The following is a 17,606-nucleotide window of genomic DNA, read 5'->3' as shown; positions in this document are numbered from 1 at the left end:
TTTCTGCCATTGGATTCTTGATAGGTGCAGTATAAGGGTTCTCTAAAGAACATAATTGCTACTCTGAATCTATCTATCTACCTACCTACCTACTAGCTACCTACTATCTACCCTACCTGCTATCTATCTACCTACCTTCTATCTAACTACCTACTATCTATCTATCTATCTATCTATCTATCTATCTATCTATCTATCTATCTCTCTACCTACCTACTGTTTATCTACCTACCTACTATCTATCTACATATCTTCTTTCTATCTATCTGTCTGTCTACTATCTATCTACTATCTACCTACGTACCTACCTTAAAGGGGACTTAGTAGAGTGATTTACAGGTAAAGTCCAAGTAGTCCAACAAGGCTGTCTCCAGAAAGGCCAAGAATTTGGTTGTTGTTCAGCCCACAAGACTGGGTGTCTCAGCAGTACCAATATGGTGCTGGAGCCCCAGATATTTCCTAGAGAGCTTAGTCTTCACTCTGGCTGGCAAGTTCAATCATCCTGTTACTAAGGTATTTTTTTTTTTGCAATTATTAGAACCTGTTTCTTCAGGATTCCAACATAGACTGAAGACTAAGCAGGCAAAAATCAAAGGCTTCTTTCTTCCATATCCTTTGTGTGTCGAGGGGAGGGCTGTCACTAGAAGCATGGTTTAGATTTAGGGAGGGTCTTCCTATTTCAAATAATTCAATCAAGAGCATACCTCACATCTGGTATGTCCAGATGCTTGGCTTTTAGTTGATTCCAGAGGTAATCAGTTGATAACCAAAAATAGCCATCACAGGCATCCCAAAACCTCCTGGGAAGAGAAATGCTTAAGGTACCCCAGACCACTGAAAGCATCAACAACCAGTTGTGTAGGATCCACACTACTCAACTAAGCACGCATATGGTTGGTTGGTGTTCAAGGTCAGTATTTAAGTATGTCATACAGGAATTTCCTTACAGGAAATGACTTCTTTATGAAACCGGGTAGCCCCTTTCCATGAATATGGTATACCTGTCTATTTACCTGGTCTATGATATGGTTTGCTTTTCTGTTGCTGTTATAAACATCAAACTCAAGAGCAACTTGGGAAAGAAAAGGGTTTATTTCTTCATTGCCAGGTCATGCCGTCCATCACAAGGGAAGTCAGGGCAGGGACTAAAGCAGAAGAATGAAGGGATGCTGCCTGCTGGGTCACTCTCTGGCTTGCTCGTCTAGCTTTCCTATATACAGACCCACCTGCCTAGGGATGGTGCTTCCCACAGTGGGCTGGACCCTTCCACATCAATCATTAACCAAGACAATCTCTCAGACATGACCACAGTCCAACTTGATCAAGGCAAATTGCTCAATTAAGTTCTTCTCTTCCCACGTGACTTTAGGTTGTGTCAAGTTTTGAGTAAAAACTAACCAGGACAAACCATACTTAATAACAATAATAGCATCAATAATAACACCCAATAATAACATCAAGTTTCTTAACGGAGGCTTCGGATGCTTTTCTCAAATTTATGCCTAGGTGTATGATAGATGCATTTAGTTTTTAATCCATTATTACAATATGTTTAAAGGTTTGTAGAAAATTTGAGCACAACACATTTTCCATACATACAATGCTTCAGCTCTCACCAGTTCCTTTTACTAAGGCCTTGCACTGGGGAGACAGATTCGTTAGCTCACTGATGAGCCAACATCACACACTACTAACTGAAGTCCCTAGTTATCACTGGCGATCCCTCTCTGCAGGACTGGACATATTTTGTGGGATGGCATCAGCATTACTATATAACACAAAGCAGTCTCACTGTCCCTAAAGTGTCCCCATCCATGTTCCCGACTCACTTGTTCCTCCCTCTCTTAGGCCTCTCTGTTCTCATTACGGGGTCCATAATCTTGACTTTCCCACCATGCCATGCCATTATGATCATACTGTACAGCACCAGTTCAGGGATTCAACATGTTCATACATGCTGTCTACTGTTGGAGTCTAATGGATGGCACCGGCCACAGTGTTGTTGAAGGGACTGTCCTCGTTCATTGCCACCAGCAATGTATGAGATTCCCTCCCACAGCCCCCCCCCCACACTTGGCCAGTGCCAAATGCCTAGTGCCACCTGATCCAGTAGGAGAGTCACGGTCCATCTCTACTAGGCGAGAGCTGGTACTGCTCACTTGCTTTTCCCAACAGGCTAAGGATGTGAGACATCTCCCGTGTGCTCTCTTTCCATCCACTTAAGAACATGTCCTTTGCTCATGAATTAGTCAATTCTTTCCCCATTTAAAACTGCACTTTCCTCTTACTGGGTTATGAGAGCTCCTTCTATTTTCAGGCATAACTTTTTTCTCATAAACGCTTTATAATTTTTTTCTCCAAGTCTGTGGCTTTACTTTTCATTTTCTTAAGTGTCTTTTGATAAGCAAAAGTTGAAAATATTTTCCCAGCACTTATGACTTTTATTTTTCTTGTCCTATTACATTGTCATATACTGATATCACAATGCTGCAGACAACTACATAATAAATCTGTAGCTAATTTTATAGAGCTTTGAGTGTTCACTGTTAGGTGCCAGGGATTTCACAGATCCTTTCTTGGATTAAGATTCTCTCTACATTTTTCTCTTTGGAATTTTGTTCAATGCTTAACTGTATTACAATTTTTCCCTCATCCAACCAATATTATAAATTACACTGATCTTTCTCTTTCATTCCATAGGTTCTGTGAAATTCATAGATCATTCTTACTTGATTTTTTTTCAAATATTTTCCAAATATTTAACCAATCAACTTCCATTCTTATTGGCTTCCTGACATGTGGTTAAAACATATTGTACTTCTGCATACTACTATATTTAATTTGATAATATTTGGATATAATTTTACTTCCTTACTCTTCTTTATTTTTTAAAAAATATATATTTATTTTTCTTTTATGTGTCTAGCATTTTGCCTGCATGTATGTCTGTGCATCATATGCATGCAATACTTACACAGGCCATAAGGGGGCATCGGATCATCCGGAACTGGAGTTAATGATAGTTGTGAGCCACCATGTGAGTATTGGGAACAGAACCTGAGTCTTTTGAAAAAACAACCATTCATTTCTCCAGTCCCACTCTTCTTTTAAAAACCTGGTAATTGGGAGGGTGAATAGGAGCAATTTTTTTTCTGTGCCACACAAACCATCAGACTTGCTTTGATGTTTGGAATTGCTACCAATACATTATCCTCTGCACTACCCCCCTTTCCGCTTTCCTGTTGTGTGGTGTGCATGTGCATATGTGTGCATGTGTGTGTAGATGTATGTTTTTGCATGTGTAGGTCCATGTGTGTGCATGTGTTTGTGTGCATTTTTGCATATGTGTGCATGCACATGGAAGCCCAAGGTCGCTGTTCAGAATCTTCACAATTGCTCCTCCACCTCATTCATTAAAGCAGGGTCTCTCAGTCAAACCCAGCACTCACTAATATAGTCAGTCTCACTAGCTGGCTCACTCTCCACTTTCTGAGGCTAGAACGACAGGTGGGGTGCCACACACACTAGGCACCTATGGGTTCAGAGACCAGTGCTCCAGTCCTTGTGTTTGCGGGGCAAGTACTTTAACCACTGGGATTTCCTCAGCCGCTACCCTGTGCTCTTCTGCAGTCATGAGTGGCCTTGTGAACCCCTGTAATGTGTGGGAGTTGCTTCTTCAAGCTTCTCATCACCGCCGCTTTCTCAGTTTGTGTGAGGAGGGGACCTCAGCGCACCTTCAGTAGCGGCTGGCTGTTCTCCCGCTGTTCCTTCCACCCAGGCACCAGCACTGGTTTCCTCTCTTCCGTGTACTTGCGGTACATGCGCTCCCTGGGACAGCACCGCTATCACCTATTATCATATCTTAGATAGTGTGCAGAGTACTGGGCTTGTGACCATGTGTCACCTCTATATAATTATACTCGCCGTATCATCTAACTACGCTCTCCGACTCACTCGCCTCCCAACCCAAACGCTCCTTCCCCTGTTTCATGTCATGTATGTCTTTAAATCCTGACTGCTCAGGTCGGGGGAATGCTGGCTTTTCTAGCCCTCCCATTCATTTCTCTTGCCCCTTTCCACTCCCTTCCAACCTCATCCTCTCCTTTGGAGTCCCTCCTAACTTCCATGTTGTGCATACACGCGTGTTTTCAAGTCTAGACCCCTCATAAGAGAAACACGCAGCATCTGTCTTCCCGAGTCTCTGTCACTTACATGGTAATTTTTAGTTCCATACATTTTCTGAGAAATGGCAGATTCTACTCCTCTTTGTGACTAGATACAACTCCTTTGCTGGTACGCCCCACATTTCTTAATCCACTTATCCGCTGATAGGCCGCAAGGATGATTCTTATCTTGGCTGCTGTAAACAGGGCCAAAATAAACATGGCTGTCCAAATGTCTCTAAGGAATATTGCCTGACGATCCTTCCTGTGTATAGCGGGACCATGCGGTAGCTGTTTTTAGCTTTGGAGACATCTCCACACTGGTTCCCTCGATGGGTGCACCTGCCTAACTTTTCCCCACAGTGGACGACTTGCTCTTTCCTCAGTTTTGCCAGCATGTGTGGTTTGTTTCCTTCCTAGAGCCGCTCTGACTGGGACAAGCTGGGAGACTCAGTAGGACTGTGACTTACATTTCCCTGATGGCTAAGGATGATGGACAGGTTTTGGATATTCACGGCCAGTTCCTCTTTCACTTTTCCAGTTTTATAAAGCATCGGGCATGTTTATCACTGGGACATGAGAAGACCATGCAGCTAAAGGTTTGCTGTCTGTGCATGGTCTCAAGGAACACAACCCAGATCCAATCACAGGGTGATTTTGAAACCAGGCAGGGATCATGAGGGAGCATGGCCACACTATCTGTCTTTCCTCTCTTCAGGGGCCAGGAGCTGTGACTCCCCAAAAGGACCCCCTGCCTCTGTGTGTGAAGTGCCTTCTTTACTCATTCATACCCTGAGCAAACAGGGTGCCAGCTTCCCCTCACACCAGCCTTATGCAGGGAAGGGGCACCTGTGATACTGGGCCATCACATCAACCTTAACCCCCTCGCCCCGTCCCCTGCAAAGCCACTGTGGCCAGCACTACATCAGCTTCTAACCCATAGCTCCTCCTGCCAGGTCCACATTTAAGCATGAACAATTGAAAGGCCACTATGTTCCACACCTCCCTGAGTGAGGGTCGGCTGCCAACACACTGTGGGCTTGAAGGCGGGAGCCATGAGTGGCCACGGAATGATGGCTCCAGAGCTGTCTGTGTCCTGAGCCCAGGCTTTGCAGCTTGTTCTCTCCCATGCCAAAGGGTTCTACAGTGAGCTTGGGAGGTCTTGTGATCAGTTGATCTGCGCTCCTCACAGAATTTTCTATTTCAACTCACCATACCTCAGAGATGGAGGTTATCTGCAAATGAGTCACCAACGATAAAGTCAAAGTGAGCTCACCGTGGTGTAGGTAAGGCCTAAGGCAAAGTGATAGACATCATCAAAAAGGAGGAGCATGGGTCTGAAGTGATGTGGGATGTTTTTCTGTGTTGCTTTTATTGGCTAATGAATAAAGCTGTTTTGGCCAATGGTTTATCAGAATAAAGCCAGGCAGGAAATCTGAACAGAGATATCGAGAGAGAGTAGGCAGAGTCAGGGAGACGTCACGTAGCTGCCAAAGAAGAAGACCCGGAATCTTTCCAATAAGCCACAGTCTCGTGGCAATACACAGATTACTAGAAATGGATTACTTCAAGATGAAGCACTAGCTAGAACTATGTCTGAGTCATTGGCTGAGCAATGTTGTAATTAATACAGTTTCTGTGTGACTATTTGGGTCTGGGCAGCTGGGACCAAATGAGCAGTCTCCACTTACACTGGGAAGATAGTTCAGCAGGTAGACAGGCTAGCTGTACATGCCTGATGACTCAAGGTGCAGTCCTCAGGACCTACATGAAAAGCTGGATGCAGTGGACATGCCTTTAATGCCAGCACTCCCTGTGGTGAAGGAGGTAGGGACAGGAGACTCTGAATGGCTTTCAGGCCAGTTAGTTTGGAGTATAGGGCATAGAGGCACACACAAGGGAAACCCTGTCTCTGCAAAGTGTAAGACCCCGTCTGCACAAAGTGGAAGGCCAGAACTGGTTCCTAAAAAGTTGCCCTCTGACCTCACACACATGATTGTGCACACACATGAACATGCACACACACTAAATAATATTAAAGCTGAAATGCGACTATAGACAGATATGAGAGAGAAGCGAAAGCAGTCACAGCAGGGCCACATTGGCGGGCTATGGAGCACAAGGACTGTGGCCATCATAGACACTAGAAAGACAAGGATGGGTTCTGCCCAGAACCTTCACAGCCATGCAGCTCTGCCGGCTGATACAGACTTCTGCCTCCAAAACCACAAGAAATGACTAGCCCTAGAGTCCACAGGGTGTGACACTTAGTTCCAGCTCTCCAGAAGAATCCTGAGGGACTCTGATGGTGGGCCATCCTGAGACCTAGGGTGGGAGCAAGGGGCCCACCTGAGGTCTCATGGTGGAGAACTCTGTCTTCTGCTGGCTGGAAGCAGAGATGCTGCAGAAGGGGTGGGTGAGGTGAAGGCAGAGGGGAGCCAGGAACAGGTGATGTGTGAGAGAGAACAAAGTGAGAGGGGTTGGTGTCAATGACAACAGAAAGGCCACTGGGAATGATAACTAGAAACAGTTAACAAACTCTAGCTGGCATCTAGCGAGAAAACAGGGATCTAATAGGGTTTCTCAAACCTCACAGAACTACAGACTGAGGACAGATGCATTTCACTGTATATAAATGACATACAGTAATCTTTCTTTCTTTTTTTTTCTTTTTTAAGACAGGGTTTCTCTGTGTAACAATCCTGGCTGTCCTGGAAACTTGCTCTGTGGACTAGACTGGCCTTGAACTCACAGAGATCTGCCTGCCTTTGTCTCTTGAGGACATACAGTAATTTAAACAGCTTGACTGTAAAAGAAAAGCTAAAACCCTGAAATCCATCTCACTACCTGGGTTCCATGCACAAGCGAGGGCAGCCAGGGTACCCTGCCCAGAAGCAGCAGGGGCCAGTGCTGCTCCCATCTAACCTAGTGGGCTCATGACCTCCAGATGTCCTCCCCATCCTTCAAACCCACCAGGCAAATCAAGGAGCAGCTTGGGCTCGCTCTCATTTTAGATTCTTCTAGCAAACAGGCCTGGATGAGAGGCTTATATTTGTCTAGGGAACAACTGACCTCATGCAGGCCAACTGAGCTGAATGGCAAGGGGCCCACTGCACCCCGAAGTCTGCTCTGACCCTCCCAGGCTCCATCTCAGGAAGCCATTGACCTGCTGGCCAGGGGAAGATGGTCACTGCCCTGAGGCTGCCGGACCCATCGCGACAGGAAGGGGACGGGCAGGCGTGGTGATTAAACGGGCAATGCTTCCTGAATATCGGTCATTAAATTCCTGATTAGAGTTAATAATCACCTAAGATTAGATCCCGTCGGCCGATGTGGGTCAAGAGGAGTTTAACTCACACTTAATGCCTCAAGATCACAATGAAAAGAACGGAAAGGGTTCTGCAGATTTGTGAATTTTAGTGAGTCTTACTTTTCCTTCAACTTCTTTCCTTTAGCAAAGGGAAATTCTGAATTCTTAGAACAAGCATGCTCTGAGATGCACGTTGGAGCCACTGTTAAGCCCTGTGCATGTGCCCTTGGAGGGCCACCGGACCCTCTAGGCAGGGTCTTTCTACACCACAGGTCATGCTTCACTCCCCATCTGCCACTCCTTGTAGCCCAGAGAGGGACAGCAGTGGAAGGGAAGGGTAGTCCCTGCGGCTTCCCGCTGCTTGCTCTGCACTCAGGACCAAGTCTGGCATCCGCTGCGATGCAATAAATATCTATTGAATAAGCCAACGAACCTAGGAACAAGTGACTGGTAGACGCCAAGAGAAGGCAGAAGAATGAGCAGAAGCAAGAGATTCAAATCGCCTCTGGGTATGTGATGGGCAAAAGTCTTGTATCCAGAGCTGGGGAGAAGGCTCTGGCAGTGAAGTGCCTGCCACACAGGAATGAGGACTGGAATTTGGATGCCCAGCTCTGAATACACATAAAATCTAGGCACAGAGACATGTGTGTGCAGCCTAACACTGGAGGGGAAGAGGCATTGGCCAGTCAGCCTCGCCAAATCAATCAACTCTGGGTTCAGAGAGAGGCCTGGTCTCAAAAAGTAAAGTAGAAAGGGCTAGAGAGATGGCTGAGCAGAGTGTTTTTAAAATATTTCCTGGCACCCACATTAGGCAGCTTGCAACTGCCCATAACTCTAGGTCCAGGAAATTTAGTGCCTCTGGCCTCTGGATATACCCACACATGGATGGTGCACGAGCGCGCGCGCGCACACACACACACACACACACACACACACCACACACACACACACACACACACACACACACTTAAAAGCAAAATAAATCCTTGTAAAGAAAAGAAGTAAGGTGGCAAGCAATAGTAGAAGATAGTAGGAGCTGAGCTCTGGCTTCCATATGCACGCACACACATGTGCATACACACACACACACACACACACACACTTGTTTTGGGGAGAGTCAAGAAGACTTCACGAAGGAAGCGGCATTGAAACAACCTTGAAGAACTCTCAGACAGAGAATGCACCTGCTCCTACCGATCTGGGAGTGGGGTGTAAGCGAGGAGCACTAGGCTTCTTGCAGCTGTTGGGTCTCAGGGAAAAGTCACTTTCGTCAAATCACATGTGAACAGACATAGCACAGACACGCATGCTTTGACAGGAAGGCATCCAGAATTGTGTTGGTACCCATGTCAGAAAGCTCCCACCAAGGGAGGCTCAGGGAGAAAGCTAAGAAGGAAGTCTTCAGCTGAGATCTGAAGGGAAGAGGCTATGGGTCGAGAGAAGACCTAGGTCAGGAGAAGGGTGCATGTCGTCGTCTTCTGTGGAAAAGGTAAAGAGTAGGAAAAGAATTGTAAGATGCCAGAGTGGAAAATGTCAGCTCTGGGGGGTCGGGCTATGCCTTTCTGGTCACCATTGAAACCCATGAGTGTCTGACGTGTGGGCTGACGGACAGTGGGAGAAAGTTAATTAGGCAGGCAAGCACCTACAGAGTTCTTATAGCCTGCCAGGCAGGGCTGTCTATGGAAAGCGCTGGCAGTCATCCCATTTATGAACAAGGAAACTGAAGCACAGGCCAGGTGAAAAACCTGAGTCTGAGGGTTGCTAAGTGACGGGAGAGAACCCTGTAGCTTGTGCTGCCCCAAGCTTCCCTTAGACCAGTCCAGGTGGGAGCCAATGAGTGAGACGGGGAAGGATCAAGGAGAGGGAGCAGTGCAGGGTGGCTCAGAGTAAGACACACAAAGCTTGGGAGTCATGGCAAGGTCACAGGTGATGTCTGGACTTGGAGTTCAGAGAGAAATGGTAAAGTGTAGAGGCCTGGCAGGAGGCAGAGGGGCTGGCTGGGTTCAGGGGACTGACCCTGAGGATACTGAGAATTGGGCAGTCTATGCTAACTGGCCCTTTGGTAATCTGCCTTCGTGAGTCTAAATACAAAGCTCTCAAGATAACTGGATGTAGATGTGCTCAATTTATGCTACAATGCACATTACCATCTCCTGAGGTCTGGTTTTCAAAGACTTCCTTATCTGAGGCTTCAGAGTCTCCACTAAACCTTCTTTTAAAATATCTTCTAGAAATGTTTCCTCTCACCAGGAAAGCCTCTCCTAGATTCATTCATTTCTCCAAAGGGTCACAGTTCATTGTAGGGTTGTGCTCTCTGAGTCAAGGAAGTCCTGGCTGAAGTCTTCCTTCGGGCTCCCATTTCTCCGAGCCTGTGCCTCTATTGCTATCGAGATTATCAGCTGCCCTTGAGTATGGTTAAACATTCACCTTCATTAGACTTCTGCCCTAGACACTAAAAGCTACCTTTATTAGATTCATCCAAGTAGAGAATAGGGCACGGGAAAAACCGATAATGTTTGGTCTCCAGAGTAAAAGGAAGCCACTCACATATCACTCTTCCTTCTGAATCCTGCTACACTCCCTGCCCAGTCTCTAAGTACAACCCCGGAACCCTGCAAGGAGCCTTGGCTGCTCCAGGTGAGAAGCTGTTCCTCCCTCTCCACTGCTGTCCTCTTGGCCGAGAACCACAACTTTCCTCTTGGCCGCCACCTACCAGCCCAGATGCACACTCCCCGTTCCTCTCTCATGGTCCCATCCAGGTTGCAGGTTCAGTGGCAAGGGTGGGTGCCCTTTGTCCACCATCTTTGATCCACCCTTGGTGACTGTCCACCCCATTCTACTTTTTTCTTCTTTTTTTTCTTTTTTTTTTGGTTTTTTGAGACAGGGTTTCTCTGTGGCTTTGGAGCCTGTCCTGGAACTAGCTCTTGCAGACCTGGCTGGGCCTCTGCCTCCCGAGTGCTGGGATTAAAGGCGTGCGCCACCACCGCCTAGCCCATTCTACTTTTGAATGTTCCCACTTTTGCCATAATCCCTTCATACATATAAAATACTCTCTGCTTCGGATAAAGGCACCAGGCATCAACCTCGCCACGCCATGCTCCCTCGGTTGGTGTTATTCAGCCCAGGCTATTATAGAACTTGTGGCACTTCTTCTGCCTTGGATTCCCAAACGCGGATTATAGGCATGTGGTGACATACATGGCTTCATCCCACGTTTATCGCTGGCACTCGTCAAATGAGCCCGGTACTTCAAAGAGCATTGGCTCAGAGCACGTTTAGCCACTAAGACCCCTTCCTTCGCTGCACGCTCCCTTTTCAAGCCTGCTTCCTCACACATTACTTTCTGTGTTGTGCACACATCTTTGCACACCCGAACTCTTTTCTTCCCTTTAAAGTGACTTTCCTATGTCAGTCCTCCACACTGAGTACAGCAGGTCAGGCTTGTTTCCGTGATTTCAAAACAACAGCAATAGACTGTCTTTCCTAACGGAAAACAGCAGACAGTGACTTTTATGAAGGTGAGATCGTGGAGGTCACGCTCTGAAGTTTCAAGTACTTTAGGCTCCTGCTTACGAAGCAGCAGGCAGGAAAGGTGAGCCCAACTTCCCCTGCCTGCATCTGGTGACATCTGCAGTATTTTTCAAAGTGAAGACCGAGGCAATGATAATACTTGAGCAAAATGCTTCCCTAAACTGTGAAGTCCAAGGGCAATGCTACCACACACTGCCCGGATGATTTCCATTGTCAGTAACTTTCACTTACTCAGACATGACCCCACGGCAGCCAAAGTTCAAAGTTCCCAGAACAGTTTTTTTTTTTTTTTAAAGCATCATTCTTCATGCACAGGACTAGAAAGTGGTGAATAAAACCCTCCCCCAGGCTGGTCTGTGACTGGAGCCTGGAATGCATCAGAGCGGCTCGGCTAGTGATTCCAGACGAGGAGAGCAGGGCTCTGGGATTTGCAAGCCATTAGGTATCACTCTGACCAATCAGAAAAGCCACCTGGAAAACCGCAGCTAAAACTTGTTCCAGTAAAAACCATCACGGAAACACTGGCTCCGAGGCACTAAGATTTGTCACCTGCTGTGTGACTTCACCTTGCATTTTTCACAGGTCATCTTGTTTCGCGTGAATGCTCACCTAAGGCTAGCCAGAGCTAATGTCTTGAACCAGGCACATCCACCCGTTCACCTCTAATTACTAGGTCTCTCCCCGATAGTTGTTGCTTGTCACCTCAAGAGTAGTTATCACATAACCGCAGACTTGTTCAGTTACAAATGGCTGTCAAGAGCCCAGGGGGCCCCTCACTCTTGACCCTACCCTAATCTTGAATTGTTCACAACAAGTTTCAGTGACCTTTGGGACAATTAACCAGTCTGTGTTCCAGCCCTGACTCTCAAGACTCAGAGCGATGCTGTTTTAAAGGCTTCCTTGTGTTCTCCAAGCAGAAAGTGTCAAGAAAGTGGATCCAATTAGAGACACTCACTCCTTTTTTATTTCCAAACCTCTTAAAAATCCAGCAGAATAAAAGCAGCCTGTGGTGTGCCACCTGCAGGGGCATTTAATTTCTCCAATTTCTCCTAAGAATATACATCCCATGCAAGACCCTTAATCCATTAAATAGATACATTTAAAAGCTTGGGAGGTAACTTGGTGGTTAAAGCACTGGCTGCTCCTGCAGAGGACTTAGGTTTGATGACAGCTCACAACGATCTGTAACTCTAGTTCCAGATCCAATGCTCTTTTCTGGCCTCCACGGGCAGCAGGCATACATGTGATGCACAGACATAAATGCAGGAAAACACACACACACACACACACACACACACACACACGGCATTAGCTCCATGTCCCAACTTACAGAACTTGAACCACATTTCTTCCTCAGTCAGGTATTTGAGTCCATGGTTTGCAGAAAAAAATAACACTTTATTTAAACATATCTTCAGGCTTTGTAGTGTTAAAAAAAGTATTTCATATAGAGTAGCTCCCAAATCTAGTGATAATTACAAACATAATATTTTGACAGCAACCAGCACATCTTACTCCACTGCTACAGGAACTATATCCTGGCTATAAGGAGAGCTGCCAACTACCAAGAGGTGCCCCACAGTGGAGATGAGGATGTAGCACTTGCCAGCTCAGAGACACCTGCCCTGAGTGCTCCTACAAGGGTATACGGCAATGAGTTCTGCTGATCTCATTACTTCCAGTCATTTACATATTCAATGAGATTCTCCAAGTTCTTACAAAATCTATGGTGCTAGCAGGTGAACAGTGGACAGATCCTAACCCCCGCCCTCCATGCCAACACCTTACCCCCAGTCCCCACCCCCGCCTCAGTGGGAGAGGCAGACTCTCCAGAACCATGGTGCAGGCAACACCTAAACATGAGTCCCATTATGCTGCCGGAGGCTGCCTTTTAGTAGGTCCCTCAGTATGGTTTGGTCTAATGGGCATCTGACTTTTGACACTGCACTGCCGTATCATCTACACACTGGGTCACACTCACAGCGATCCTGGGACACACACAGCCTGCTGGCCCTAAGCTGGACACCTCTGGAGAGGCACTGGGGGGAGGGCACATGCAGGACTTGTCTGTCACATTCTAAGTTACTGCTAGAGCCCTCGGCCCTCTCCTTTACCTGCTTCAAACTGGAATCTGATGAGAGGGCATGGGAAGGTAGTGAGAAAGTCTCTGGGAGGTCAAAAGGCTGTGACAGCTACAAATGGCTCAGGGTAGTTGGACAACAGAGGTGGCCCAGAGCCTGAGCCACCCTGACGGCTACTCGGATGGGCATGGTTGTTTCGGCTGCTGTTTCCCAGTGTCATAGCTGTTCAAGGTGATCTAGAGAGCTGCATTTTCTGTTGAGAAGCAGCAGTATAGGGAGGTGGAAAGAAGGTGGCCTAGCAGGTGGCAGTGAGAGGCGAGGACCCAAAATGTCATAATGAATGATGACATCACACCTTTCCCCACAGTATTCAGGTGGTCTCCAATGCACTCCCCAGTGCCCTTTCCTTTCTGCTGTGCAGACCCCAAGCCAGCTCAGCTCAACTAGGAAGACTTTGCCAAAGAGCAAGGGCTTCACTATGTGATGTGCACAAACTCTTCCAGGACACCGCAGTCACCGCCCCTTCATGCTCAGCCACAGAAGGCTGCATAGACAAAGCGCATAAACACACACACACACACACACACACATACACACTTTCGAAGAACAAGTAAATCCATAGCACAATCTAGAAAGCCACATGCACGGTGTTCCTTTCTGCCGAAGCCCAGAGATGCAAGCTGCTAAACAGCACACACTTCTCTCTGGAAGCTCCTACTGAAACCCACCTGCAGCTGGGGGCACCCCTCAGCACAGCATGTGCTGAACTTGATGTTCAACAACCAAAACCAAAGCAGAAACCTCACAAAACCCCAAAACAATAGCAAAGACCCTCTTATCACCAAGTTGGAGATTTAAATTCTCTGCCTAATTTTCTCTAAGCCCATGACCCTAGATGATCTAGTTTATTCTGCACATTAAAAAGGCTAAAATCACAGACACAGCAAAGGTTTGTCCCATACACAAAAGTTATAGCTTATTTATTTATTTATTTATTTATCTAGTTTTGAGGCAGGGTCTCTCTATGTAGCCCTGGTTAGCCTGGAACTCACTATGCAGAGCAGACTGTGGACCTCACAGGGATCTATCTGCCAATGCTTCTCATGTGCTAGGATTAAAGACATGCACCACCACCATGTCCACTGAAATGATATCTTTTAAAACAGTGCCTATCAAGTTGCCAAAATCAGAAATGAAAACAGAGACCCTCTCCCTTCTGCCACCAAAAGCAGACATTCAACTGGCCCCGACCTTCGCTGAAATGCCACAAAGCTACGACAAACATCAGCCACTAACAACAACACCCCACACAGAGGCTGCAAGAGCAACCAGGGGCAAGGGAATTTGTTGTAATTAAAATCCATTTATGTCAAGCAAAGAGACATTTCAATCAATGTTTTAATAAAATCTTTTCAAACGATATTATAAAACCACAAATGATCATAACATTTAAAAGGGGGCACAAGGGTCCCAAGGCACAAACGGCTAAGACACCCATTCTCTCCCTGCATTCCAGTGTCTTCACCTTTAACCATTATGAGGATAGTTATAAACCTCTCTTTTGCTTGTCTGTTTGTTAGCTCTGTTATTATTGTTTGCTTATTTTATTTTTTTAAGAGAGGGTCTTATTGCATAGCACTGGCTGGTCTAAAACTCTGTAGATCAAGCTGGTCTTGAACTCACAGAGATCCTCCTGCCTCTGCCTCCTGAGTACAAGGATGAAAAGAATGCACCACCATGTCTATTTACTTGTTTTTGCGATGAGGTCCCATGTGGCCCAGGCTACTCTCAAACTTATTATATATTTTTGATTCTCCTGCCTCTGTCTCCTCAGTGCTGGGATTACAAGCATGTGCCATCCCTCCACACCTGATTTATGTACTGCATGGGATCAAACCAAGGGTACAGTGTGTACTAGGCAAGCACTACACCAACTGAGCTCCAACTCCAGCTGTTTCCTATATTCCAGCATAAAATTAGTTTCATGAGCAAGTCCATGACTGCCTTGTTCATGAATGACACAGGAGCCCCTAGCAGCTATACAGTAAGCATGAATCAAATGAATGATATATTCACATTTATCTATATATGCATTGGCTAAATACTGTATCTAAGCCTAGTGGGATATTATACAGACACTTTAAATGAAGCAATGAGACATTTTATTCACACGAAAATATTTTTCCTCAACATAATAAAGCATTATAAAAGTCTATATAGAAGAAACATGTTTTCTCCCATCTCTTTCCACCCTTTAAACATACACACACACACACACACACACACACACAAAAGCATGCACAATTTTTAGAACTCTTTAATTAATAGGCTTGACAAGCATAAGTTAAAAAGAACGACTTCAGCTTTCAGTACTTAGGAGACTGAGCCAGGAATATAAAGAACTCAAGGATAGCCTCTGCTACACAGCAAGATCCAGGCTAGCATGGGCTACATAACAGGATCCTGCCCTACTAACAAGCACTGGGAGTCTGGTGTGTTTCCATACATGTTTAAGATGTGGGAAAAGAAACACTTTGCTTTCTACTGCCTTTCATTTACCGTCAGGCCCAATGTCCCTGGCCTTTTATGTGGCCGCTAAGGACTGTTCATCTGACTGTTTCTTGGGGTCATCCCTGCCATGGCTAATGATGAAAATCACCGACCACGTAGTCAGATTTATCTGGAAACAGCTAGAAGACATCAGGCCAGCCTTACCAGTCAGTTTATAACCAGTCAGTAAGACTATTTCTAAAGCAATGCCACCTCCTTTTAAAAAGCACCAAAGCAGGCTGCCGTAAAGAACTGAAGTTCCCAGGGAACACACAGTCAGAAATGAAGCACAGTTCCATCCATTTGCCTGGCTTTCCAAGCCCTGAAAATGCATTTACTATTTCATCATAAAATAATCTACCCAACCCCCCGGCCTCCTGCTAGTGCAACCAAAGACAGCATTTATATTTCAGTCTGGAAGCTCAAGTCCTCTTTACCTGTGATGACAGCGTCTTGTTCCTGAGCTTGACTAGCCACAAAGGTCAGTTCCACCGGTAGGACAGGGCCTTGAACTTCAGTCTTGGCTGTGGGACGTTAAGGAAGGAACCAGTCACAATACGTTCTCTGGATCCCCCCCAACTCTCTGCCACCTTGGGAAAGTCACTATGACCCTGCTGCCTGCAACCACTATAGTGTTCCAGGGTGGCCCAAGAAAGTTCTGAGTTCCTCCCCCATGAAGTGCTAGGAGGGGAGAGGCCATTCCGGTTTTCTTAAGAGAAAGGAGTGGGCTGGGTTTGCGGTGGGTGAGCAACTCCAACAGTAGCAGAGTGCCCCTCAAAGACTAAGACATTATAACACCATAGGTTTTCTTAGAAAGAATCTTAACTGCAGAGAAACACCTTCTTCCCTTTAAATTAAAAATTAAAAAAAAAAGTTTGGGAAAAGGAGGGGTGCAGTTGTTCCAGGATAGTTGGAGCGGATACTGGGGCAGAGTCACCCTCCCGACTAGCACAATGGCACTCTAGGCTCCCTTTATCCTTAGCATGCTGGCCGCACAGCGAGAGGTGCTGAGGAGACTTAAGTTGCCCTATCCAGGACCCGCTGTGGCACTGGGCTCTGGAGAGGCAGAGACATAGGGTGGCTTTGGCAGATTCTACCCTACTTCTGGGGCCTGTCCCCCATCTCCCCACTACGGTCAGACGCAGTGTGGGAAATGGTGCTCAAAGCGGGTCTGCTGCTGGTGACAGGAACCCACCCGCGTTTCTCCAGATCCACAGGAGTAGCCGGGCTCAGTGATCCCAGAATCAGTCTGTCCGGTCCTCAGGTTACCTCGCCTCTGAGATCCCTGAGGGTCTCAGGAAACGCCCCCCGGTGGGTGACGCCCCAATGCACCGCGCCGTGGGAAGGACGCGCCCCGATGTCCCCGCCCGTGGGCCCTCCCCTCCAGGGGACAAACAGAGGACCCAGCGTCGCTCCAATTCAAGAACTCCGCGAAGCCCCCCAACCCCACTACCAGCTGCGAACAGAGTTCGGAGCCGGCGCTCGGCACTCGCGGGGACCCGAAGTAGTGGACAGTCCCGCGGGCCCGGAGAGTCGCACGCGTTCCCAGCTTGTGCCCCAGCCGGTGCCTGTGGGTCTGTAGACCCGCGCCCCTGATCCGCGCGCATGCGCCACCGAGCCCCTCCTCTCCCTGTCCACCCACTTCACTGTCCTGGGACGGGACGCCTGGCTCCCGCCCCCGCGCGTGCCCTCCCGCCCCAGAGCACCTGAGGCTGCGCTCCGCCTGCGGGTCCGCGAGGCCAGCGCGCCCGGGGAGGCGGCGCCAGGCGGGGCGCAAGCGGCTGCCTCCGCCCCCGTCACCCCTGTCGTGGGGCCGCCGCGTCCCGGGCCCCGGCCCGGCACCGCCTCTGTGAGCCCGTGCCAGCCGCGCCCCCACTACACGCACCGCCCCTCGGACGTCCCCTGCGGGGTCCCGCGGCGAGGTGACCGCCCCGGAAACCCCGCCCCCTAGGCCCGGGGCCGCGGCTCAGG

At 47.6% G+C, this 17,606-nt stretch overlaps 1 protein-coding gene across 2 annotated transcripts in view; it reads right to left on the bottom strand.

Annotated features, from left to right (window-relative positions):
- Positions 1-17,362, bottom strand: part of Ppara (peroxisome proliferator activated receptor alpha) — a 62,132-nt gene extending 44,770 nt beyond the window's left edge. The window contains exons 1-2 of one of the 2 annotated variants that reach the window (XM_038342489.1): positions 17,342-17,362; positions 16,073-16,159 (exon numbers count right to left, since the gene is read on the bottom strand). The gene's annotated coding sequence lies outside the window, so the exon portion shown is untranslated. Of the gene's footprint in view, positions 1-16,072; positions 16,160-16,830; positions 17,244-17,341 lie in introns of those variants that run through there. The other variant, XM_038342488.1, reaches the window with a different exon arrangement.
- Between the last annotated feature and the right edge of the window lie 244 nt (positions 17,363-17,606).

The sequence above is a fragment of the Arvicola amphibius genome, chromosome 9 (genome assembly GCF_903992535.2).
Source record: "Arvicola amphibius chromosome 9, mArvAmp1.2, whole genome shotgun sequence".
Classification (NCBI taxonomy): Eukaryota; Metazoa; Chordata; class Mammalia; order Rodentia; family Cricetidae; genus Arvicola; species Arvicola amphibius.
Note: the sequence above shows the minus strand (reverse complement) of the source record. Positions and strands in the feature narration are given on the sequence as shown.